This window comes from Lissotriton helveticus, chromosome 5_1, assembly GCF_964261635.1.
Source record: "Lissotriton helveticus chromosome 5_1, aLisHel1.1, whole genome shotgun sequence".
NCBI classification, from domain to species: Eukaryota; Metazoa; Chordata; class Amphibia; order Caudata; family Salamandridae; genus Lissotriton; species Lissotriton helveticus.
Window position 1 is genome coordinate 1,284,242,373 of NC_136065.1, and position 27,100 is coordinate 1,284,269,472.

At 47.2% G+C, this 27,100-nt stretch overlaps 1 protein-coding gene across 2 annotated transcripts in view; it reads left to right on the forward strand.

The window, feature by feature from the left end:
• The window catches only part of LOC144755315 (tetraspanin-18-like), a 519,470-nt gene that overhangs the window by 43,377 nt on the left and 448,993 nt on the right, over window positions 1-27,100 (forward strand). The window contains exon 2 of one of the 2 annotated variants that reach the window (XM_078644113.1): window positions 6,639-6,690. The exons of the other annotated variant lie outside the window; for it this stretch is intronic. The gene's annotated coding sequence lies outside the window, so the exon portion shown is untranslated. The remainder of the gene's footprint in view (window positions 1-6,638; window positions 6,691-27,100) is intronic. 2 annotated transcript variants of the gene reach the window in all.

Sequence of the window (27,100 nt, forward strand, 5' to 3'; positions counted from 1 at the left end):
ATGTATTAATAAATCCATCACTGGAATCAGTATGGGTTTATTAATTCGAGATGTTTGATAACAAACATCTCTAGTTTCAGTGAAGTCATCATGTAACTTGGGAACTTGTAAACACCAGTGTTGAGCACATTTTCTTCAAAATGGTTTCCCTGTTCACTTAAAATATCTAGGAACGACTTAGACTTCACATGGGCATATCTACTCATGCAGATATGCCCAGAGATGTAGTATAGTGCATCCTGCCTACGGGCTGCAAATGCATGCTGTAGGAGTGACTTACTGGCATGCAGTGTCTGCAGGCATGGCACACCATAGTGTGCCATGTGTTGTCTTCACTTTTCCCTTAACCATGGAAATCAGACTGCAATGGCAGGTGTCTTGTGTGCTGAGGGATTGTTTAGGGTGCCACAATACATTTTGCAGCCCTTAGGGACCCTCTGTAGCCTCCTTGCCCTAGGTACCAGGGGTACCATTTACTATGGACTTACAGGGGGTGCTAAAGGTATTGACAATTGAGGGAACAATTGCACAGTTTTAGGGAAAGGGATCTGGCACTGGGCACCTGTATAGTAGGAAACTAGTGCATATCCTGTCAAAATTGCATCAGATGCCAGGAAAAAAGTGGGAGTGACCATGTCATAAAGGGGCACTTTCCTAAAGTTTCTCGCTCCTCAAACACTGGATATTAACACCACTCTATTGAGATTCCAATCGTTTCCATTGCTGAACCTGACAGCATTCCGTAAAACCGCAACAACCTTGTCCCTTTCAAAAACCTCTTTTCATTCTAAATAACAAAATCTGTTTTTAAATGTGCACCCAAACACCAACTTTAACAGTCACTTCCTTGGCACCCTTCTTGGAACCATAATATGACTTGCTTTTGTCATGATTCTCATAAATGTTATTCCTGATTTCTTCAATAGACCTCTTTGAACCCCTCAGCGAAATAACCAACCTAGAGAAAACATAGTTTTAGGATTCCTCCCTCTCATCATAACAAAACAAGATAATCCAGTACACTCATAGCACGTGGCTTTTTAAACTCAAATGGCCTTACATAGATTTCTTTCTCAATTCATATTACTTGAAATGGCTAATTGAATGGAGTCCTTGATCACACGGTTAAGCCTCATTACCATGTCATTTCCACTGGGATTAGAAGACCCATCATTTAGCCTCTTGATTTAAATGTTTATTCCTTGGATATACAGTGTTTTTATAAATATACCATTATCATCCTCTTCTTGATTTCTGCTAGCCCGTCAATGTTTGTCTATTGTATTTTGTACTCTGTTAGTTATGTCGAGATGTTGTCATATGTCTGCACTTGTAAACTGTTGAAATGTATTAGAATGATTTTAAATAATGTTGTATCAAATAAATGAATTTTTAATGCCTTTATGTGTACACTGAGTCCCTAATATCATGTCTGTGTTTTTTTGAGGTCTGAAGGTTGTTATATACCGATAGTTGCCTAGGGTTTTTTTCTACAATTGTGTTATTTCCATGCCCTAGGAATCTATATTAGTAGCAGGGGTTCCTTGTTTTCAACTTTTATTTCCACTGGGATTATGCAGAGTAGTAGTTTTGTGTTTCACTGCAATCCAGTCAAAATATTGTTTAGCCTCAAAGAAACGTATTGTCCACTGTTATCTATCAAAATACATGCTGTAATACCCTCACATACAAACACCTAATCCAAAAACTCCAATACTAAATCAATAGTAGCTCTCCCCAGAACTTGTATTACCGGCCACCATGTAAACAAAGCAATTAAACAAGTGTTAATTTCTGAAGATCACCCACCGGACCAATGATATCCACCACAATTACTTCCCATGGATTTTTGATGTAAGACCCTGAACCATAGGAGGTCTCATAGACTGTAAAGATTTATCAGCCCTGAAACAACTTGAGAATTCTCTGACAAACCTTTCAATCGCCAAGTCCATACCAGGCCACCAGAAAAACTTCCTTATTACCAACTTGGTTCTGACTATACGAAAGTGTACCTCATGCCTAATTCAAGAATCACACTTCCTTAAGTAAGTGGAGGTACCGCTCTGTCACCCCACAACACAATGCCTTTATCCGAAGTCAGCTAAGATCTAATCTCCCAATAAGGTCTAATGTGCTTATCCAAAACTTCTTACTTTGGTCACCCAGTACACAAGCGTAATTTTATCCTTAGTAATTTCCTCTTTCTATACCTCTCCTTTGATAGCCGGCGCACCACTTTCATGAATTATTGCATCCAGGAATTCATTCCATTTGTCATTCTCACACTGCGCCAACTGTTCAAGCATACGTGATAAAAACTCTTCTATCACATTATCCTTTCCAGGTACATAAATTATTCTGTATTCAAATTCCTGTACAAGCATAGATAATCTAGCAATTCTTGCCAACACACTCAAAGTACCATCAGATGTCAGAATCTTAACCACAGTTTTATGATCACAACAAACCATTAACTCGTTTCCCCAAAATGTGTGATCTAAAACGATCTGCTGTCCATGCACATGCTAACGTCTCTCGTTCGTTAATGGAATACTTCTCTTGTACAGGATACAATGGCCTAGAAGCATATGCAGTTATACATTCCTTCCCATTCCCATCACATTGAGACAGTACAGCTCCTAAACCTTTGTTTCTAGCATCCATGGTAATGATGCGTGTGGCATTAGGGTGGAAACAATTTAAAGCTGACGCATCTGCAAGAGCTGCTTTTATACTACAGAAATCATGTTCACACTCACTAGACCAAACAAATTGATTTTGAGGTTTTAGCACTTGTCCGATGTGATAAGACTTGCCACCAGAATGTTGGTATAAATGTAGACAATACTCCGCAAGTCCCAAAAATGACATGACATCATCCTTACAAGTTGGTGCAGATGCACCCTTGTTAGACCTTACAGCCTTAGGGTGGTCTTCCCCCCAACTTTTTGCCTACCTCCTCCACTTTTCTGATCACGTTTCTGCTGGCTTTAGGAGTTTGTGCTCTTTACCACTGCTAACAAGCGCTAAAATGCTTGTATTCTCTCCCCTAAAAACGGAAATATTGGTTCATCCCCAAACAGCATATTTCATTTACTTGTAAATCCCTAGTAAAGTGGTACCCACTGTACCCAGGGTCTGTATGTAAATTAAATTCTACTAGTGGGCCTGTAGCATGGATTGGCCACCCACTTAGTAGCCCCTTTAACCATGTCTCAGGCCTGCCACTGCAGTGCCTGTGTGTGCAGTTTACACAGTCATGACAACCTGGTAAAACAACCTTTTTTCAGACCCAAATGTTCCTTTTTTATACATATAAGTCAGACCTAATTTAGGCCCCCTATAACCCACAGGGTAGGGTGCAATGTATTTAACAGGCAGGATAAATACTTTCAAGTTTTACATGTCTTGGTAGTCGAAAACTCCCAAAGTCATTTTCACTACTGTAAGGCATATCTCTATCTCATAGGATATGTTGGGATTATCTAATAATATTTTAAAAGTGTATTTTCCAATTGGAAAGAGATAACACCCAAGACTGGTTTCTCTGGAATCATAATTTATAATCACACATTATGGTGAAGTTGGATTTTAAACAGCAATTCTGAAAATGCCACTTTTAGAAGGCTAAATAGCAGAGAAGGGGTTTGACCCGAAGCGGCTGGAGAGGTCCTTATAAATATGAAAAGAGAAAGAGTCCCAGCCGTCACGTTTCAAGTGCTGTTAAATCTATTTAACAGACTAAGGACCATTAACTTAATTAACTGGACCAAAGATATGGAATAGCTATGTCATTTCTTGTATTTGTGTTATTTTCACATTATTTCATACATGATCGACAAGTTGATACATTGATTGGTAACTCCGCCACCTTTCCGGAAAGCTGGAAACACGCCGAACTCAGCGCCCTTCTGAAAAAACCCACAGCTGACCCCACCGAACTCAAAAACTACCGCCCCATCTCGCTCCTTCCATTCCCGGCCAAAGTCATCGAGAAAACTGTCAACAACCAGCTCGCCGCCTTCCTCGAAACCAACAAATCCCTCGACTCCTCACAGTCCGGCTTCCGAGCAAAACACAGCACTGAGACCGCACTCATCGCAGCAACAGACGACATTCGAACTCTACTGGACAATGGAGACACAGTCGCCCTCATCCTCCTTGACCTCTCCGCAGCCTTCGACACAGTCTGTCATAGCACACTGTTACAACGCCTCAGAAACATCGGAATCCAAGGAATAGCACTGGAATGGATCACCTCGTTCCTTGCCGGAAGAACTCAGAGAGTCCGCCTCCCACCATTCAAGTCAGAGGCCACTGAAGTTATTTGCGGCGTGCCACAAGGAACTTCACTCAGCCCCACCCTCTTCAATGTTTACATGAGCCCCCTCGCGGCCATCGCACGCCAACACAACCTCAACATCATCTCCTTCGCTGATGACACTCAACTGATCCTCTCACTCACCAAAGACCCTAACACCGCCAAAACCAACCTACATGAAGGAATGAAAGAAGTAGCCGAGTGGATGAAGCACAGCCGTCTGAAACTGAACTCAGACAAAACAGAAGTCCTTATCTTAGGTACCTCCCCCTCCGCCTGGGATGACTCTTGGTGGCCAGAGGCACTTGGAAAAGCACCCATCCCGACGAACCACGCACGGAACCTGGGCGTCATCCTGGACTCCTCACTCTCGATGACCAGACAAGTCAACGCCGTTTCATCATCTTGCTTCAACATTCTTCGCATGCTCAAAAAAACATTTCGCTGGATGCCCACCGAAACTAGAAAAACGGTCACCCACGCACTGGTTACAAGCCGCCTGGACTACGGAAACACCCTATACGCCGGTACCACCGCAAAACTTCAGAAAAAACTCCAACGCATCCAGAACGCATCAGCCAGACTCATACTAGACATCCCGCGTAAAGACCATATTTCTAGTCACCTGAAAAACCTCCACTGGCTTCCCGTCAATAAGAGGATAACATTCCGCCTCCTAACCCAAGCACACAAAGCACTTTACGAACTTGGACCCGAATGCCTCAACACACGACTTTCCTTCTACACCCCCTCCCGCCAGCTACGCTCCGCCTACCAAGCCCTTGCTGCTGTACCTCGCATCAACAAAACCACCATGGGAGGAAGATCCTTCTCCTACCTGGCAGCTAAATCCTGGAACTCACTCCCCATTCACCTTCGCCTCACTCAGAACCATCTAGCATTCAGAAAGCAACTTAAAGCTTGGATATTCGACAAGTAATTCCCCACCCTTCTTCAAGCGCCTTGAGACCCTCTGGGTATGTAGCGCGCTATATAAATATTTGACTTGACTTGACTTGACTTGGTATACTCATAAAACATTCAAGACAAAACATGATCAACTGATACGCATGAATAAACTATGTATTTAAAAAAAAAGGATGAATTACAAACAAAGAAAATCAGTTTAGACATATACACGGAAAACCAGTCATGATTCAACAACAATAGCAGCACTGGAAAAATATTTTTTTTTAAATTCTCAATGAAATAGAAGTGCTGCTAGACACTGGGGAAAACACAGTTGCGCCACGTAGGAAATGGCTTTGAGTAGTTTTCTACAGAGGCAAAATGAGTCAATTACAAGGATCCCCCTAGTGTGTTATGCCTGCCAATGTGTTTCGAATCCCAGATTAATTTGAGGGAATCTCTTCAGGGCTTGGACCGAAATTTCTGTTCTCCTGGAAGGAGAGGGAAAACGATCCTATCGAGTTTGTGGATGAATTAGTAGGACTAAAGAGAGGAGATTGATTCCAGAGACGATCATGAACTGATCGAGCTCCTTCTGCTCAAGATCGGTTTGTGATCTCGAAAGCTGAAATAAACCCACAGTTCACTGCTGAATAGACATTTAAAGAAGTACCCTCCAACGGCCACAGACACTAATTTGACCCAGCAATTACAACGTGTACTCGGAAGAATCACCGACCAGCTTGCTGTTTCATTTTCACTCAACAATAACAACTGATCCTTCCTTGTATCAACACTGCTGCTCTAGTCATTTGTTTGACTTATGTCAAGATCAGTTCCCACGTTATCTTCTCTGGAACCAATCTCCTCACGTTAGTCCTACTAATTGACCTGATTCACTGCGTGGCTCAACACAGACATATTGGTTCCGCTGCACTCCTCATCCTCTTTGGCGGCGATGCATGATGTAATACACTTTATTAGTATATATGTTTTTGTTCTCTGTGTCTGATTGTGTCTTTTACTGCAATCCTTTAATGAACCTGATTTGAAAGAAACACAGAGTTAATATAAGGTAGGCCTCAGTTATACATTTTGTATAGATCTGTAATCACTATTCTTGGTGCTTAATCTCAATCTAGCAATTGTTCTCTTTCCCATAGATGTGTTCACAGCACCATGTTACCTCCTGCACCACATTAGACAGGAGAGGGGAATTAACAGGTCCTTATAGAAATAGCTGTCACATGCTCTTAGAAAAAAGCTAAGGAGTACACCCATGTTTTAATCTGCTGATAGACGCATCTCCTGCAGCTTTATTTTCTGTGGACATCATTCACTTTTCACTTCCCTTCCCCGTCGGTCGGGATAGGCATTGACTATGTTGGGCCTTCTCGTTCGATAGGGGAGTTGGGACCTTGCATCGTGACCTCCGCTCGCTCCTGCTGAAAATCCAGGTGAGAGTCTTTTTGTGGTGTTTTCACTGTGTTACCGTTTGTGGTGTTGCACAAATACATTGCCTCTTAAGTTATGCCTGACTTCTCTGTGCCAAGCTACCTGAGGGTGAGCACAGGATCATTTAGGGTGTGTTTGTGACTTACCCTGACTAGGATTGAGACTCCTGCTTGGACAAACAACCAGAAACCCAATTTCTAACAACCCTCAATTTCACCTAATAAAGACGGCTTAGGTTTGACACCGCCCTCTCCAATAATGTGGCATATATAAGTTACATTGTTGTCCGCAAATTTACATTTTGAAAATTCTACCTTCAGCCCATTAGCCTGTAAAATACTCAGAACCTTTGACAATCTTTCATCATGTTCCATTTTATCCCTTCCAAATAATAAAATATCATCCTGGAAGAACATTGTGCCATTCACATTAACAAAAAAGTTTGAACATCAAACATTGAAATACCACTGCTGCCAATGCTAAGCCAAATGGCATGCGTATAGATTAGTATCATCCATCAACTGTGATAAAAGTTGAAAGCTTTCTTGAATCTGCTGTCAGAGAAATTTGATGGTATGCCGAAGGTAAATCGATGGTGGAAAACAATTTCTCACCATCTCATTTATCTTTGGCAATGAAAATCTCTCTACAACAAAGTTGTTGTTAAGATGACATAAATCGACACATAACCTGATTTTGCCAGTTTTCTTTCAGGCTACAACAAGAGGAGAAATCCAATCTGATGCTTCAACAGGTTCAATTACCCTTAAGGCAACCAATTTTTCGAGTTCATTAGAAGCTTCTTCTCTAATCATCATAGGCACACTTCTTACCTTATGAACCTTAGGAGAAGCATCTGTATTTAATTTCTAATTTCTAATTTAAAACATTTATAGAGCGCAGCGTGCACCGTACGGTTTCTTGGCGCTAGTGGGGAGTTCGGCAACAGAGGCAAAATTAACCTGTCGTAGAGAAGAAGGGAGATTACACGGAGAAGGCCTGTTTGAAAAGGAATGTTTTTAGATCTTTACGAAAAGAAAGATAGTGGGTGGCAGAACGAAGGTGATCAGGAAGGGAGTTCCAGAACGTGGGGGCTAAGGTAGAAAAGTTGGTTCCACCCCACTTTTTACGTTTGAAACGTGGGATTTGAAGGAGAGATTTGGAAGAAGAGCGAAGCTCTCTAGTGGGGACGTATTCTTTTATTAACGAGGAGATGAAGGCAGGGGCAGTGCCTTGGCGGGCCTGGAAGACCATGCAGCCGGTCTTAAAAAGGGAACGTTCCTTAACAGTGAAGCTCCCTGAGGAGCGGTGTGGAGTGATGATATCGTGGGAGACCAAAGACCAACCGGGCCGCCTGGTTCTGGACCATCTGGAGCCTCCGCAGGCTGTATGCTGGGATGCCGTTGTAGAGGGCGTTGGCATAGTCCAGCCGCGATATCACCAGTGCGGCCATGATCAACTTGAGTGCCTGGGGGGAAAAAAAACGGGAAACAGTGCGGATGGTTCGGAGGGTGAGGAAGCAGGAGGGGACTACAGCGCTGATTTGTGAATGAAGGGTGAGCTGGTTGTTCATTTTAACACCCAGTGTTTTGACCGAAGTTGAAGGAGTGGGGGAGGGACCAAGAGAGGGGGGCCAGAAGAGAGAATTCCAGGGACTGGAAGAACCACCGGTGAGAACCAACTCGGTTTTATCCGGGTTCAATTTGAGATGGTTGTGGTTCATCCAGTCCCTGATGAATGACATGGAAGACTGGAAGTTGGAAACAGAGAGAGGAGAAGAAGACAGGTCAAAGATGAGCTGGAGGTCATCGGCATAATTGTACACGGTGACCTCCAGCTGCTGAAGAGCGAAAATAAGAGGAGAGATATAAAGATTGAATAGTAGAGGGGAAAGAGAGGAGCCCTGGGGAACACCACAGGTGACAGGGAGTGGAGTGGTCGTGAAGTCTCCTAGCCGAACCGCCTGGGTGCGGTCCCTCAGGAAGGAGGAAAGCCAGATCAGGGCTGAACCCTCAATTCCAGCCGCCTTGACACGGGACAGTAAGATAGTGTGGTCCACCGTGTCAAAGGCGGCGGAGAGATCGAGGAGTACCAGCGCCTGGTGTTTGTTATTATCCATACCCTTCCTGAGGTTGTCCAGGACCGAGACCACAACTGATTCGGTCGAGTGCCTGGGGCGAAAGCCGGCCTGGCGGGAGGCCAGTCCCCCATTAACCTCTACGTGGGCGCTGAATACTGCGGTGACATGGCGTTCCAGCACCTTGCCCAGATAGGGCAGCAGGGAAATGGGGCGGTAATTGGCTGAGATGGACGGGTCAGCGCCAGGCTTTTTTAAGATGGGCACTATGGTGGCTGATTTGAGCACAGGGGTCACTACTCCCTGCGCAAGGGAGTTGTTGAGGAAAGTAATGGGGGATTCAGGGCAAGAGGAATAGATTTTTAGCAGTATTCGTGCCGGACAGATGTCTGCCGGAGAACCCGACTTTACTTTGGGGAGTATCTCCCGGAATCTTGCCTCAGTAAGGGGGGGGATGGAGGTAAGATGACATTGAACAGTGGGAAGGGAGGGATCAACAAAGGTAGACGAAGGAGGGGGGATGTTGGCCTTGATGGTATCGATCTTCTCCAAGAAGTAAATGTTGAGTTGGTCGCATAGTGACTGAGATGGGGGGATTTGGGGTGAAGCTCTGTCGGAATAGGCCAGGTCATTCACTATACCGAATATTTCCCTAGGTTTGTTCACGGCTGACATTATTTTTGTTGAAAAATAGGAGGTTTTGGCGGAGAGAATTGCAGTTTTATATTCGGCAAGTGATGTGAGATAGAGGGTTTTTAGTGAGGGGTGGTAACTTTTTCTCCACTGCCTCTCTGCCTGTCTAGCGGTCAGTTTTAGCTCTTTTAGGTGGTCGTTAAACCACCTGTTGGAGTCCTTGGGTCGCCGGATGGAAATGCGACGCAGGGGAGCCAATGAGTCACAACCTCCAGTCAGCCAGGTATTAATAGCGTTGGCTTGGGAGTCGGATGAAAGACCAGAAAGGGTTGGAGTGGAGTTTCAAAGCAGAGAGGACAAGGAAGGGAAATCGACTCTGTTCCAATTCCGCGCCCAGGTATTTTTGGCGTGTGGGGCTTTGGATACAGGGTTGGAAGAGATGGAAAAAGCAATAAGGGCATGGTCGGACCAGGGACAGGGAGATATATTCACCAAGGAGACTGGAAGATTGAGGGACCAAACCTGGTCAAGTATGTGACCGTGCGAATGAGTGGGGATAGTTATGTGCGGGACAAAGTTCAGAGAAAAAAGAGATTCTGTGAACGAACTCTTTAGAACGATTTTATGTTAAAAACCTATGAGGTTCCCTAATGTCTCATTGAAGAACTTGGGAAATTTGTATAACATGTCATTGCTAACATTAACTCCCTCGTCAAGTATTAATAATCTGCCATGGCATGAAGTACAGTTTTCTATCCATCTTCTGAAGACACATCCCCCTATACATCTTACACACTCTTTTTTCTCCTACATACTTTGGAACAATGACCAAAGGTGCCACAATTACTACATTTCTGTTTAACAGCTGAACAATCCTTGCTATAAGCCATGTGGTACTTACTATCTCAACGATAACACTTAGGCTATTCATTGTACTTCTACCTACTCTTACCCAGGCTTACATTAGATTTACTATTGTTAATCTTGCTAATAGTTGACATTCCTTGACCTCCTGCTTTAATGCCACAACACACCTATCTGACATTTCATCCTTATGTACGGGAGCTAGTACATCCTTTAAGGGCACCTCACCATTTACCCTTAGCCGTTCCTGAATACGGGCATTTATTTGAAAACCATGGATAAAATCCACAAAACCATCAATGCATTGTATTGAGACAATTAATCGAAGAGAAGATAAACATCAATACAGTTCAATCCCAGTCTTTGTGTGGGCTAGGGCGCCATAGATGTCCAACGCATCTGCACTCTACCATCAGAGCAGACCTTTCTCGGAATAAGAAGCAACAGCGGGGACAACTGCACCCAGGTCAAACCACATATCTGCAATTGTATGACTGCCATGTTGGACACACCCACAGGCCATAAGCTGAGTAACAAGTTCCTGGTAACCTTGTCATGCTGGTTCTCCTGTTCTAGCTTCCTCATTCCATTGCATCAAAATCACAGACCACGTACTCCACCTACAATAAGAGCATGAGGTTCCCCCACCCTTAACTACTGGGCTGCAGTTTCATTTTTACAAATATATTTCAGTCCAGTCAGATTGTTGCAATAGTTTTGCTTTACAGAGTCATCATGCTGCAACAGTGATGTGATATTTAGAAAATACTTTCTCCTGTTGGTTCTCCTGGAGACTTGCGATGGCGGTTCCAGTGGGATCCGAAAAACAGGTTAGCCGCTGTCACACGCACAGTGGAATCTCAGACACAACGCAATGTGCATTAGGCAGTGGCTCACCTGCTCCTGGAGATAGGCCAGTGGACACTACGGCCAGGGGACGTGCTCCGTCTGCAGCTGCTGGTTGGTAACCTCTCTTTCTCAGGCTCCCTTCCAGGCGGTGGCAATTTCAAAGTGTTCAATCAGGTCCATCCCAGCCTTGAACTTGTCTCACTTCTTGTCCCAGAAACAGAAACCTGACCGCATCACATGCCTGTCGCGCAACCAACCCCGCGCCACACCTCCCACCGTTCCTGAATAACAGTAGTGCTTGCTTGCATGCATTACTAATTGATCTCTAACGATGTCCTCCTGTAGAATTCCAGATTTGCAATTAATGGCCAATTGTATTTACTCTGTCAAGTATTCATCAACCGTTTCCGTTTTTCCCTGTATGGTTTTGAAAAAATTGTACCTAGTGATTCCAATGCAAACTTTAGGAGTAAAATATCCATCTAGATGAATGAATGAATGAATGAAAGTAAACTTATAAACGCGCAACTTTGCCCGAAGGCATCAAGGCGCCTACCAAAGTAAATCAAAAAAGAAAGAAAAGCCAAAACCAAAAGCTAAGGGTATGCTTTACCAAAGAGCCATGTTTTTAAAGCTTTTCTAAAAGATAGCATTGAGGGTAGGATCCTGATCTCTAAGGGGACGATATTCCACCATCTTGGAGCAAGATTGGAGAAGGCTCTGCCTCCCCATTTAGCTCTACGCACTCGAGGCACAGTAAGGAGCAATTTCGCCGAGGAACGAAGGTTCCTAGCAGGAGAATACGGGGAGAGGAGATTTGTTATACCTCCAGTCTCTTTCCTGTTTAAGGCACCATACACCAGGCATAACACTTTAAATGAAATCCTGGCGTCAATGGGAAGCCAGTGCAAAGATTTCCTGGCAGCGGTCGCTGACGACCTTTTCGGAAGGTCCAGGACAAACTTCGCCGCAGCATTTTGCACCGATTGAAGGCCTCGCAACAGACCTTTATTGGCTCCGGCATATAAAGCATTGCAAGATAGATCCTGTGAAGCCATATTGAATACCTTTGCATCCCCCACCACAACAGTTTAGGACATTTGCAAATGGACTTTAAAACCATGTGGACCCATGAATGTAGCAAGATTTTCTTCTTTTGTTCTGGAGACATGTCTTTGGATTTGGCCACAGCTGCTAAATAGTTCAAGAAATAATCCTTCCATTCTTGCCATTTTTGAATGGGTTCATATCCCCTGGCCAGAAAGCCTGAGGTGGACTTATAGCTAGGGTTTGAGCACTTATAATGTAACAAAGGAATTGTTCAGTGCCCAATCGTCAAGCAGTATTGGGCAAGTCCATTGTAGACACTTGAACTTTGGGTACAAAATAGCCCAAATACAAACAAACTAAATGCTACTGCCAAAAAATACTTCCATTAAACTGCACAGAATCAGTTGGCTGAACAATTGGCTTAAAAAATGCCACAGTATATTTACATACTTCTGTAAAAATGCCAATATAAGCAACACTGTTTTGAACATATGGGCTTTGCCGCGCATGGCTTGTATTCCTCTGTAAATCATCAAAAACATCAATCTCATCCAAATACATTGAGAACATATCCGCTAGTGTTTCTGTATAAAATACCATGTTTCGTCAGCACCACTATCCGCTCTTACTTCCTTGTTGAATACTGTGTTTCCTCAGCACTGCTGCACAGCAATGCAACTTCCCTCAAAATGGCAGCACATTGGGTCACGTAGCATGAACTTACGTTGCGTGATGACGTGCGCCCAAACTCTGGAATATCCTGCAAAGAGGGCATGGCACACGCAGGAGATGCACTCTGGGAATCCACATGTGCCACTGGAGCTCGTTCCAGCTCTGTAGATCCACATGTGCAGGAGAATGGTAAAGGCGCTCCGCCAACAGCCCCAAACAGCTCAACAGTCAACCGACCAACAGTCGGTTGGTAAATAAAGCAAAAACAATTGATACTTCGCTTTTTGGCAGCATTATTTTGGCAGTTGCAGTCATGTCATTGATCAAGTAGTTAATCCTGATTCTCACATGGATGCGAAGATACGAGTAACATTACAATTCCAGAACATTAACTCTGACGATGCATAGGTTCACTTCAGGCTGCTCATCTCCAATTTGCTGTGCTCACTGATAGTCATACCTCAATTACATTCTATTCCACCTAAAGTTATGTACAGCAGCAACTTCCAGACCCAGCTTACTCTTCACAAGCCAGGTAACCTCTGCCTCCTGCATTCTAACCCCCCAAAATGCTATTACATACAAAGATTCCAAAAAGACTTAGTAGAAGCACTCATAACAGTTACCACCAGCTTGTTGTTGCAGGTAACTGTTTTCACCCGTTAATACTGGTACCACTAAAGCAGCCACAATTCTGCCCATGAACTCTCAGTTTCATCTGTAGGTTTTCTATCCTTCTATGTTACTGTTGTTGTCCTACATCTCTCAGATGTCCTTGCACATATGTATGTTGGACATGTGCTATCATTGTTTAGCCCAGTGCTATACCCTGATTCAGTTATTTGCGTCAACACACAATGTGGTCACATCGACTCAGATTTACTAACACATGGGCAGAGAAGTGGTGCATTACAATCTGCAGTACTTTATTGCGCCATTTGTAAAAAATATTCTGCAGCCACATATTTACAAATTATCATGTACTGATGATGTCATTGGCCATTCACATGCAAAAAAATCAATTTTAGTGCAATACTAAGTATTACAGCACATCACAAAGGCAAGCGAGACATGTGTACTCTAGGTGCACTCTCCAATTAAAATTTTTGCACAAAGATAGGTTTTGTGAAATGTGTAATTTCACTGTAATTATGCATTATATATGTGAATACCATGTGGCATTCTGCTTTTCCATTACAATCTATGTAATTTAGCTCAGGGATTTCACACAAAGGCAGGTCATGCTACTTTAGCTGATCTGGCTTTACATGGAATCCTAGGGCTAGCTCTGATATTCTCACCTAATTATGCCCACTTTGTATTCATTATCAGGGGTTTGGCGCTATGCAGCACCAAACATTTGAAATTGCTCTCATGTCAATGTGTTGGCGCCAAATTTTGGGTTGACCATCCCTGGCGTTTGCACTACACTGGTTCATGTAGCACCGATTTGTGTTGCATGAGCACCTGCAGTAAGCTTTGGCCATTACGCTGTCATGCACAGTGTGTTCACTTTGAATGTGATACACTAAGAGGTATATTGACAAGAACGTGTGCTAATCGTCTCCAAAAAATACTAACACAACTTTACACATTGCAGCCTATCACAGGAAAATAACCCTGTGTCAACGTGGAATTCACAACACGGCGGTACCATGCGATAGTCCGCCGAAAACGCGGCCAATGCCCACGATACAACCACCGCGACGGAGATAAAAACACAAACCCCAATGCGGAAAAAAACACGATAAGAAAACAGTGACAACCAGCGAGATGCCAGCAATACCCACGCGTAATGCGGGAAAAATCACAAGAACAGCATACGGAAAATGCCACTAAAAAACTACATCAACTGCGGAGTACCACGGATGCACCCTGACCGACTGTAGAGGACAACATGAACCCCACAATCCCCACGTGGGAACACACAGGAATACAGAGCCCGTGGAAGGCCAATAAGAAGAGGAAGAGGAAGATGGGGTACAGTCACCAGTAAAACCTGATTATTGCTACAGATGAGCCAGAACACCACCAACAACTGTATTTCACCTCCAACGAGTCATTGGCAACAAAGAGGCAAAGATGCCAAACCACCTCGGACCATGTGAATGCTGTTGCATGGCAGAGAAGAACAATGGAAGAGCACAAGAGGCCCTGGACTGATGTGAATGGCAAAACCAGGCAGAAACTCAGTGCCAACACGGAAGCAGCAACGCACCCCAGAGGAGGGGGGCCAGCAGAACACCAGGAGCTGAATGACATGGAGTAGATGGTGGCCACAGTCACCAGTCGGGAGACGGTGAGAGGAGTCGGGGATCCGAACACTGTCCAACATGACCCGACACCTCATCAACAGGGGGCGCATCGACCAGGGAGTGGGTTGACGGGGGAGATGGGCACAATGGCACACATGCACAATTAAGCAGAGCACACTGCACACCCACAATGACTCAGGAGTATTTCCCTGATCCCATGGGAACATTGCAGCACACACACAAACACCAAGTAGTCCCACGTACACCATGTGCTCAAAGGGCACCCACACAACACATCAACAATCACACAACCAACACATGCACACCTGCGAAACACTGCAAACATGCATATACGTCAGCCACACTGACAATGCAAGAGACACCACATGACGAGTAGCATGACTGCAGTCCAATCACCATGACAATGTACACGGCACGACACTGAGGTGGCTGAGTGCGCACCACAACCAGAAAGGAGCAGGTCACACTCGGACACAACCACTGGCACAAACAACCCCTGATTCCAACGACACATCTGTGGACAAACTATGCCCAAGAGTCACAACTCGACAAAGAGCACAAGTGACTCAAGTCTGCCCACCACATGAAAGGGACCAGTGGCAGACAAATCAGAGCCGCAGGAGTAAATCACCCATCTTGCAGAATACGAACATAAGTATAAGTGCACATCGACATTGACAACATCCCGGTACAAACAGCAACACCTCCACAACGGAACACAGGACACAACTGGTGCAGTAAATATGCACAACACGGCAAATCACATCTGGCACAGCATGAAACTGTGACATGACAATGTACAAGTACAACCTGTAACCTGCAAATATGTTTTATTCACACATGCTATGCTTTTGGAATTGTTGTACTGTCCCATGATTGCCAGGGAGGGCCACAATGTCACATTCTCATGACAAGTAATTGTCAATGATTGTGTTCCTATGGGCCATTCCTGCTGCAGTGGGATGTGGGCCACCTGCCCCATCGTCCCCATCATCGTCCGGTACTTCTGGAACTGGGATCCATGGGGCATTGGTGTGTACACAGATTTTGTGCAACACACAACATGCAACGATCATCTTGCACATGATGTCCGGGCTGTACAGGAGCTTTCCACCTGTGTCGTCCAGGCACCTGAAATGTGACTTCAACAGGCCAAATGTGCGTTCAACTATGCCCCTGGTGCGTATGTGGGCCACATTGCACTGCCTCTGGGCGGGTGTGTTCGGGTCTCGGAGGCGTGTCATCATCCAAGGGCAGAGTGCATATCCTTGATCACCTGTGACAGTGCAGGTGTGGAAAATGACAATGTATATGTACATAAGCGGCGTTCATTTGTGTTCACCCTCGCCACTGTTGATAGAAAAGCGAAAGTCACGAAACAGTGGCCCCACCATCTTGTCCCCTTTTAGGCCCATCACGAACATAGATAGTAGCCATTTTGTGTCATGACCTCTCTGCCCTCTGCCAATAGCCTGCGTCTCTCTCTCTCTCTCTCTCTCTCTCTCCCACTCCCCAGCCTCGCGAGTATTCCCCCGCGCCCTGACAACCCCCGGTCTCTCCTATGCAGGCCATAAACGCACCTCTAAACACGACCCTGCCTCCGTGCTGAACCCCTGCCCCCTCGCTCTCTCATCCTACCCATAGAACAGGCCCTTTTGGTAACCTCTTCCTCCCTGCCTGATTGTCCGGCCTGATCCCAGGCCATCACCTAGTCTAACAGATGCAGTTTATTGCCCCCTACAGTAGGACCCCGCCTCACATCAGAGGAGCGGTTATTAATCAAGGCCTTCACACCCCTAGATCTGGCCGACACCCCTGCATTCCTCCCAGGAACACCCTTCCTCTCTTCTGAGGACCCCTCCGGCTACACCAGGCCTCTCGACCCAGTCCCATATCATAAAACTAGGTCTCGTGGACGTACCCCCTCCGGCCCCGCATAGCAAAACGTGATCTTATCGCCTGCCCAACCTTAGATCAGACTACCCCCTCCTACCCTCGTGTCCTGTTGGAATGTCCGGCTGCAGATTGCAATCACACGTTACATTTGGGAGGGGAAACCAACATCAGAGCGGCCGGTATGGGAATAGGCCTGGAGCTGGGATCCCAAACATGCCCTTTTTGTACTTCAAAGTGTCTTTATTGCCATAAGGAATGTTTGTGCATTATAAACCTGTGTATAAAAGACGGAGCCGTAGAGAAACTTGTGAGAGCACCTCGAGATGATACCCTGTTGTCTGATTTGACGTGTTCTGTTCCGTCGGAAATAAACTCCTGTTTCCCGCTTTCCAGTCTCCAGCGCCTGCCTCTTTGTTTGGTAATCGTGAGTTGGGTGAGAAGCGGCTAACGCCGGGCAAACGTAGAAAAAGGGGTAAAACGACCTGATCTGCCTGAACCCTTTTTTTCATCAATTGGCGTCCCAAATGTGGGGCCCATCAGCGACACGTGGATCCAGTGAGAGAGGTCCCAACGACAGAGTGAACGACTGCAACGATCGGGAAGAGCTCCTGCCCGATAGACCCTTGTCTGGCAGCCGATCATCCGAACTTCACTGGTTCCGAACAGACCTCTCTCGAGTGATCTACGGTCCTGACTGGGAACCATCAGGAGTGCCACAGCAATTACGGAGAATAGAGGACGATCGGGCGCTGGAAACGGAAGACGAGAAACTGTCCATACGTTCCGGGTAAGGTCGTGTAAACGCGACAAATTACGAATCGATTGTTTGATTGTCATTGGAAAATACTAGTATTACGCATTTGATTGTTTTGTCCTGAGAGATTCTCTGTCTACAAACGGGGAAGGATAGGAGTATTCTCCCTTTGCAGATAGTGAAGGGTGGGTAGCGCAGGCTTTTGCCCCCGTTGTAACCCGTCACGCCTACTTCCCTCTCCAATTGATTGATTGTTATCCAGGCATTTATTGTTTTGGAATTGGTTCTCTTTGGATCATTCTCTATTTGCAAACAAGCACAGAGTCGCCATACTCTGTTTAGTCTTTGCAGATAGTGAAGGATAGGTAACGCAGGCCTTTGCCCCCGTTGTAATCCGTCGTGCCTATTTTTATCCCCCACTGATTGATTGTTTGACCGAACATTGATCGTTCGGAATTGGTTCTCGGAAAGGATCTTCTCTGCCTACAAACAGAGAGGAACAGGAAGATCTCTCTCTTTGCAGATAGTGAAGGGTAGGTAGCGCAGGCTTTTGCCCCCGTTGTAACCCGTCGCGCCTATTTTATTCCTCATTTGATTGATTGATTGTTTGTCCGAACTTGACTGTTTGGAATTGGTTCTCTCTTTGGGTATTCCCTATTTGCGAATACTGTAGAATAGAAATATTCTACCTAGTCTCCGCAAAGTAGTGAAGGATAGGTAGTGCTGACTTTTGTCCCCGTTGTAACCCGTCATGCCTATCTCCCCACCCATTGCTCAGTAGTTGGTTCAGCCCGGACCATTTATTGGAGGTAGACCATCTGGCTCCACCGGAGGACACCCCTAATAAAAAGGACATATATAAAGAAAATGCGGATTAGCCGCTGTATCGTGCTAGCAAATAAAAGAACATAAAAATCGTTAGGAAAAACAAAAGGAATCGAGTAAAATCAGTAGGCCACTGATGAGATCTCTTTTTCACCTCACCGAAATGGAAGCATTAGGAACAACCCCGCAGGAAATATGAAACTAGTGAGGAAAGCCGAACTCAACGCCGTGATGACTGCGAGACAACTCGGCTCCACCGACCACCCCGCCCAATTAACGACAAACCCTAGGCAAATATTAGAAATATACAACACGATAGCAAAGTAACAGGTTAAAACGTTTTTATTTGAACAAAAATATATTAAATAACTATTTACATGGCAAACGGCTGCAGCAACAAACCCACAATGCATTTCGCCGTCTGCTTGACGCCGTTCCTGTCCCTCCTTCCCCAAAGTAGCAATGTTGGGCTACTTTGGGCTGCTTTCTAGTAGGGTTTTTGGGCGTCAGAAAGTCTACAAAAGCCGTCGGCGACGGCCTGGGGTGGAGGACCATTACGCGAATAGTCCGGAGGCGACACCACGCGCCAAGGCCTGTCCCCAGGATGAACGAAGGGACCCGTTCCTGGGGCCGTGGCAAAGAGGGGCCGGCCGCCATCGGCAGGAGAAGGCATGGGCCCGACCCGAGATGTACTGGTCTTCCCGTTCCCTTCCTCTTTCGGCGCCTTGCAGGCCACGAGGGGGGGGGATGTCTTGCAAATGCCTCCGACCCCCCTCTTCTTCATCCCCTGGTCCGGCCATAACAAAGGTCAGCGAGACGCCGTGGGGTGCACTGGGAGGGAGAGGCGGCGCGGACGAGCCTCTCCCGCCTCCCCAGGTGGAGGCCCCTCAGCTGCACCCCCAACACTCCACGCACCCGGCAAAGGGTTCGTCCACTCTTGCGGTGCAGGGACGCACCACGCACCCGGCAAAGGGTTCGTCCACTCTTGTGGTATAGAGACGCTCCACTCACCCAGCAGGGTCTCGTCCACTGTGGCGGTGCTACGACACCTCGCCCAGCAGGCTGGAGTCCGTCTGCTCGTTTGACCCAGTGACTGCCGGTAGCTGCAGAACTCCTAAAAATGGGAGTCGACTCTGCAGGAATGATCCTGGCGTGCAAGGATGGCCTGATCGCTGGCCAGCTAGAAAACAAGTCCCCCGTCCAGAAGCGTTCTCCTCAGCTTTGAAGATTCTACGAGAACTGCAGGGGCCCCAGGCCCCCGATGGGGAACGACTGCCATGATTGCCCGCAGAACGACCAAGACGTAGCCACGAGACGTTGGCGCCCTCACGCTGGCGTCAGCCTCAGTTTTGAATGACCAAAAATCCTGCAGACTACTGATTTGATCAGTTCCGGTGGAACATCAGTATGACCCGGTAGGAAAGATTGTTGCCCCTCCCTTTTCTTTGATTGATGGTTCATGTCACCGGTCCCTTCTGTTGCCCCTTAACGAAACTTCTGGACTGCCGAAAGAGATTCTGGTCCAACCCCGAGTTGGTGGAGACATTTTGACTATTGAAAGTTCGAATTTTTCTGACACTGATGGTACTTGCCCACAATGAATTTTCGATATGATTTTATTGCACTTATCGTACCTTGATGAAATAAAACGACCACCGACTCAGTTATGTTTTCCTCAGATAAATATGCCCTCATGTACAGTTCCAGTCTGCTCCGTGGCTGGCCCACGTGGTTGTAGGCCTGCATTTGTACGTCATCATTTTTTTTTAAATAAAGATTTTGTGAAAAACAAATATAGTCGTAGCTCTTGGATTGGTACGTTCGAATACATAGCCATTGTTTCCGATCTACGTAAAATACAGGCGAAATAAAGCAAGTCGGTTACTGAAAGGTTAAAAAGCAAAGTACCCAGAAATATTGAAAATGTGAATGGTCCAAGTTTGTTGCGTGTGTTTTTTTACTTTTGTACAACATAAGGCAATCGATAAAGGTCCCGGTGTTCTGTTTTACTTTGTATGCCACATATCTCAGGGAAATTGTTTCAGATGTCCCTAAACCAGACCCGGTACCACTGTAGACCACCCCGCCTCCTCGAAGAAGAACACAAGTTCACCCCCACCTTGCACTGACTGCCCTTTTGTTTTGAAGACCCCCCCCCACACAAGATCCGCAATACCACACGTGGGCGATCTATGCAATGTGCAGTCCATCAATGATTATGTCTCCCGCACTACCAGTCCCTCTGGGCTTAAAACGCCGAGATGGAAAGGACTGCACCCCGGGGAGATAGGTCGAATACGTGGTAAGTAAAAGCCTTTTGGGTTTATGCGCGCGGATGTGTCTTGAAACGCTGCCCCCACCCCTTCTTTTTTCCCCTTCTTTCTGCAGGTCACATCGGAACATCGACTAAAGTATGGAGAAGACCTAAGCAACGCGCCATGGTTCCGCGGGGACAAATGATACAGTATCCATGGGGACTGCCCCATAGGACATGACGACTTTAGGTGATATGAATGCATGCGTGTATGACCAGATGTGTATAACTCGACTGAATATACGTTGCACGCGTTGACTTGATAAGAGAGATGTTTTTGTACGACTTGAGTGATGATCGAACGAAAGGGGGGGCCGAAACAGAAACTTGACGGGTTATTGCAGTATGACAAAAATATGACTCCAACCGGCCCCCGAATAATGCAACCCAGAATGACGTGCACCTACGAGTAGGTTCATACGATAACTAAATAGGGGAAGGTTCAGGGCTATTCCAGGGTGAGGTTTACCCATGTACCCTCCTCCTGGAAGATTAGGAACATTGTCAATGTTTAAGATTTACCACCTCCTTCTTGCACCCTCATAGACATGAAACTCGAAGCTGCCCATTGTCCCCCCGACTGACACCCTCCGTTGCCTCAGCCTGAATACCCATTCGCTAATAACGATTCAGAGGTCCCACCGTAAGTACTAGCCCGACCAGGTTAGTCCCCGAACAATTGACAAAGGTGTAAGTATCTGCAACAGAGGCCAACAGCAACAGACAGCCAAACGAATTAAATAGGATACTAAGGATGCGCAGCATGCAGGAGGAAATATCTTTGGCCAAGTACTGTTCTATGTGTTGTCTTGAGTTCTGTATATAATACATGTACCCCCCCCCGCCTGAATTCATGTGTACGTAGTATATGATTTACGTTGTCCCTCAGTCTGTGTCTCTATATAACATGACCCCTACTGTTTTGTGTTGTGTGCGCATTAAATGGCCTATTATTGTACACGTTTCTCTTTTTCTCTCTCTTCATGTTGTACGTGTACCGAATAGTACATTTAAAATGCGGACGACTCTCCCTCCGAGGGTCCCCCCTGTTCCCTCTTCCTTTGCGTGGTAACGTTGTGCCCCGCCGGCACGAGCCTAATTGGTTTCCGAACACAAAGGTGTTCGGCAAATTGACAGAAGCTAAAACAATTGTAATTTGCCATATTACTACCTCTCCTTCCTGTAAAATGATGGAACTTGAATTGGCTATGAAGGAAAGGACAGGTTAGACGACTGAAGTCCCCTAATCTGGCCTTCTTACAGGAGGACTATATGTCAGTGGCTTTCTGTTCTCAGCTCGTTAGAAACAATGCCCAGATTGCCCTACCCCTCTGCACCCAAGTACGGATGTCCAAACGTCCCCGTTTTCTCCCGATTGGCCCCAGCTCCATAACACGAAGTATAACTGATGACCCCGATTAACTGTTGCCCCCCCCCCCCGAGAAAAGAATGTTTAGCCACTATCCCCCTCTCTCATGTTGATAGAAGACTGCCAGGGCTAGGGTCAGAAAGCCACACACGTCATGAATGAACGCCAAATAGACTTAGTACAAACTCAGTAGACATGCCTGTATACATGCTCCACAGTGATAACTCCTGACCGTGGCCGATGAAACGTACCCCCAACTACCTAGAACTGGGACGGAACTGAAATGTATAAATGCCTTCTCTTGCCAGTTTTCTAAAACCTGTTTTGTACTCATTCAAGGATACACAGTCACCGGAGGAGAGGGGCTGGACGTGACGCACAGCCTGGCCACTGGTCATGAGGCGCGTGTGACCTCGACCTAAGATGGAGCCGCAGAGCAACGGGACGCGGGACGATGCGCCACTCTCAAACGCAGAAAACGAAGGAATGGAGGGCTGCCTTGAAGACCTCTACTTGTTGACCCACGCGTGCCATAAGTCCCCACCCCTTTGAGCCCGATTGATGGACCTGCCTGCGCATCACCCTTTTGCTCCCTTGGTCCGTCTCAAAGATCCGGTCCCACTCCGCCCTCTCCTCCCTCGATTTTCCCGACAAAACCCCCTTCTATCCTTTCCACGTGGATTTTGACTCCGAGAAAGAAATGCAGGTGCCCAGCATGAGGCACCCTTAAAAGAGATTAGTTAGGAAACAGGACTGTGGCCTAACGGCAAAGGACAGATCACACCCTGCGACGTGTAAAGAAGGACCCGAGCTGGACCTATAGCTCCATCGCCGGTGCTCAACAACGCCAACGGAAGAAAACGAACTACCAGAGCCTTCCAGTGATGGCTCGCTACGGAACTTTCTACACCCCCTTGACTAAATTGCTTGCATTGGACTAAATTCCTCCCTCAACCACTTTTTGCCTGTAAAATGTTTCATCTGTCACTTTTTAAATACGACAAATGTAAATTTATATGTATTCCACCTCGAATGTCGCATCAACTGCACACGGTTATATGCAAATCCACCAGTATTGACAAATGCTATTCCATTGACAACACACGACTATATGTACACTCCGTCAGCTATGATGAACACACAAATGACTTAACTTATGTTAAAAAGCGGCGACTGTGGAAAACGACAATGTATATGTACATAAGTGGCGTTCATTTGTGTTCACCCTCGCCACTGTTGATAGTAAAGCGAAAGTCACGAAACAGTGGCCCCACCATCTTGTCCCCTTTTAGGCCCATCACGAACATAGATAGTAGCCATTTTGTGTCATGACCTCTCTGCCCCCTGCCAATAGCCTGTGTCTCTCTCTCTCTCTCTCTCTCCCACTCCCCAGCCTCGCGAGTATTCCCCCGCGCCCTGACAACCCCCGGTCTCTCCTATGCAGGCCATAAACGCACCTCTAAACACGACCCTGCCTCCGTGCTGAACCCCTGCCCCCTCGCTCTCTCATCCTACCCATAGAACAGGCCCTTTTGGTAACCTCTTCCTCCCTGCCCGATTGCCCGGCCTGATCCCAGGCCATCACCTAGTCCAACAGATGCAGTTTATTGCCCCCTACAGTAGGACCCCGCCTCACATCAGAGGAGCGGTGATTAATCAAGGCCTTCACACCCCTAGATCTGGCCGACACCCCTGCATTCCTCCCAGGAACACCCTTCCTCTCTTCTGATGACCCCCCCCGGCTACACCTGGCCTCTCGACCCAGTCCCATATCATAAAACTAGGTCTCGTGGACGTACCCCCTCCGGCCCCGCATAGCAAAACGTGATCTTATCGCCTGCCCAACCTTAGATCAGACTACCCCCTCCTACCCTCGTGTCCTGTTGGAATGTCCGGCTGCAGATTGCAATCACACGTTACATTTGGGAGGGGAAACCAACATCAGAGCGGCCGGTATGGGAATAGGCCTGGAGCTGGGATCCCAAACATGCCCTTTTAGTACTTCAAAGTGTCTTTATTGCCATAAGGAATGTTTGTGCATTATAAACCTGTGTATAAAAGACGGAGCCGTAGGGAAACTTGTGAGAGCACCTCGAGATGATACCCTGTTGTCTGATTTGACGTGTTCTGTTCCGTCGGAAATAAACTCCTGTTTCCCGCTTTCCAGTCTCCAGCGCCTGCCTCTTTGTTTGGTAATCGTGAGTTGGGTGAGAAGCGGCTAACGCCGGGCAAACATAGAAAAAGGGGTAAAACGACCTGATCTGCCTGAACCCTTTTTTTCATCACAGGGAGAAAAGAGTCAATACTTGGTTCGGCAGGATGTGATGGCAGGCCCACTAATCCAATGACGCCTATGCTGACTGTGTGTGGGGTGAGTGTAAGCCAGCCCTCAGGGAGTGGCTGGTGCTGGCAACAACTCCAACAGTCATCAGGCACTCAGAAATGCAATGTCAGAACAACAAGGGGGGATGACTTTAGTCACACAGGGTTAGTGGCCCCAGATGCACAGCGGCCAACACAGGCCCACCGCCACGGGATGCTGACCTGCGGGAGACTGGGGTAGGGTCATGAGGGCAGAGCAGGGTCTCATATGTGTCATAGGTGCCTTCTGCGGACTGTCTCGGGGGAGAATGGGAAGTCTACCCCCAGGGCATGATGCAGAGGGCACATGCCAGCTGTGTCCGGCAACATGGCAGATATGAATGCCACAGACTCATGCCATGCCAGACACCAAGTCCATACCTGCCCGTTGCTGATGACAACCCGAGGCCACAGGCTCAGACACCAACGAAGTTCCTCCAGAGGCTCACGGTCACTCACGGTACACAGGGTTAGTGGCACCATGTGTCGCAGGCTTGCATTGAACAGGGTTAGTGGCACCACGTGTTGCAGGCTTGCGTTGAACAGGGTTAGTGGCACCACGTGTTGCAGGCTTGTGTTGAACAGGGTTAGTGGCACCACGTGTCGCAAGCCTGCAACATGGAATTATGCCCCACTGATCTAAGGGAGTCTGGTGCTGTGGCCGCTGCCACGGACTTGGGGTCACCACAATTCAGGACTCAGGACACAGTTCCACATGTGGGACCTACTGGGACGAAGAGGATGCCGGTGGAGCATGTCAATGAAAAAGGAGTAATGTGGGCCAGCGATGGTCTGCGGAGGCTGCAGAGGTCGCGGGACTGGGGCTTGGAGCTTGCACTGGCATGTGGTGGGCCCTATTTGACCCACGACGGTGTCGGCAGGTGAGTAGTGTGGCCTTGGGGCACAGGGGCGGGCAGGCCTGGTCTGGGTATCAGTGTCCTGGGGTGCAGCAGGCCTCAGCCTCGGGGCGGACTGCGATGCACCGCCCTGTCAGTGACGTTGGCCTTTCCGGGAGAGAACCACGCTCTTCGCCACAGGGTTTTTGTCCACACCCCTGTGCAGCCCTGGCGTACTCAGGGACAACCCACTACGCTCACACACACAGGGGGGACGCAGCGTGCAACATTTCTGCTATTTGAGCCACGGCCTGGGGTGACATGGTTGCGTCCACTGTTCACTACTCTCCAGTCACCAGTAGTTGTGGTCTGTATGGACATATCTGTGGTTTGCATACCCATGCATGTCCTGCACATCCACGCCTCACTTGTCCTTGTGTACATTCCCATTCACGGGTCACTTGCATCCTTCGCACATGGCTGCATTCCGCATCTACACACGTGCAGCTGTTGTGTCGCTGTGGTGGCATGATAAAGCTGTATCATGTGAAGGGGTGGCCCAGGATCACCATGGACTAGTGTTGCTTTGTCTGGTAGGTGGGCATGTTGATTGACATGTTGTATGTGGTTTGGTCACATGTGCGTTCCCACAGTTGTGCGTTGTGTAATGGTGGCTCTGAGGTGTGTGGTGATTTGATTTGGCACTTACCAACTAGGAGTCCAGTTCCATCTGTGCCATCCTGGAAGCGCTGGTTGATGATGGACTGTCGGATGATGTAGGAATCATGCACACTGGTAGTTTGCGACGATATTGGTAAACATTCCCTGATGGTCCACTATTGCCTGCACATTGATGGGATGCAAGTGCAGCATCCGCAGGGGGCACAAGTGGGAAATGTGTGCAGTCTATTGCTCCCAACACGGCCGGGAATCCAGCTATGACGTAGAAGCCTTGCTTGGTCTCCTGCTGTTCCTGCACAGTGTGGGGGAAGTGAAGGTACTGGGGTATGAAGCTGCGCATGGCATCCAGGACAGGTGTAATGTACTTTGATAGGGCTGGCTGTGAGACCCCTCCGACTCGGGCAGTTGTTGGTTGGAAGGTACCAGAGGCCAACAGGTGCAGCACAGCCAGCAGCTTTGTCTGCGGAGGGATGTTGGTTCCCCGCTGTGTTGGGACCGTCAACCTGTGGGCGATGTGGGTCATGATGCAGATGTTGGTTGTCCTTTTGAGCCTGTAGTGGGCAATAACTTCCTCGGGCGTTAGGTCTGTGAGACTGGTGCATTTTCTGTAGGTCCGCTGTCTTACTCTGAACTGCCTCTGTGGTGGTCCGGGGGTAGGGGGGGCTCTCCGTGTCCTGGGGGTGGTGGCGGTGGGTGTTGTGGCCCTGTTTGGGCTCCGAGCTGCATTATGAGTAGCTCCATGGCGTTGTTTGTTCTTTGGGTGTGGCTGTGTGCGGGTCCTCCGTTGTCTACTGAAGGTAGTCGCCCAGCTTTACACCTGCAGGAAGCATGTGTTAAATACCTGCTGCTACTGCGGCTTATCGCGTGGTTTTGACTCGCATCGCGGATTTTGCAGTTTGTTGTGAAAGTGGTGTTGTGGTTTTTTTGTGTGATTTTGCAGGGGAACGCCTACTTT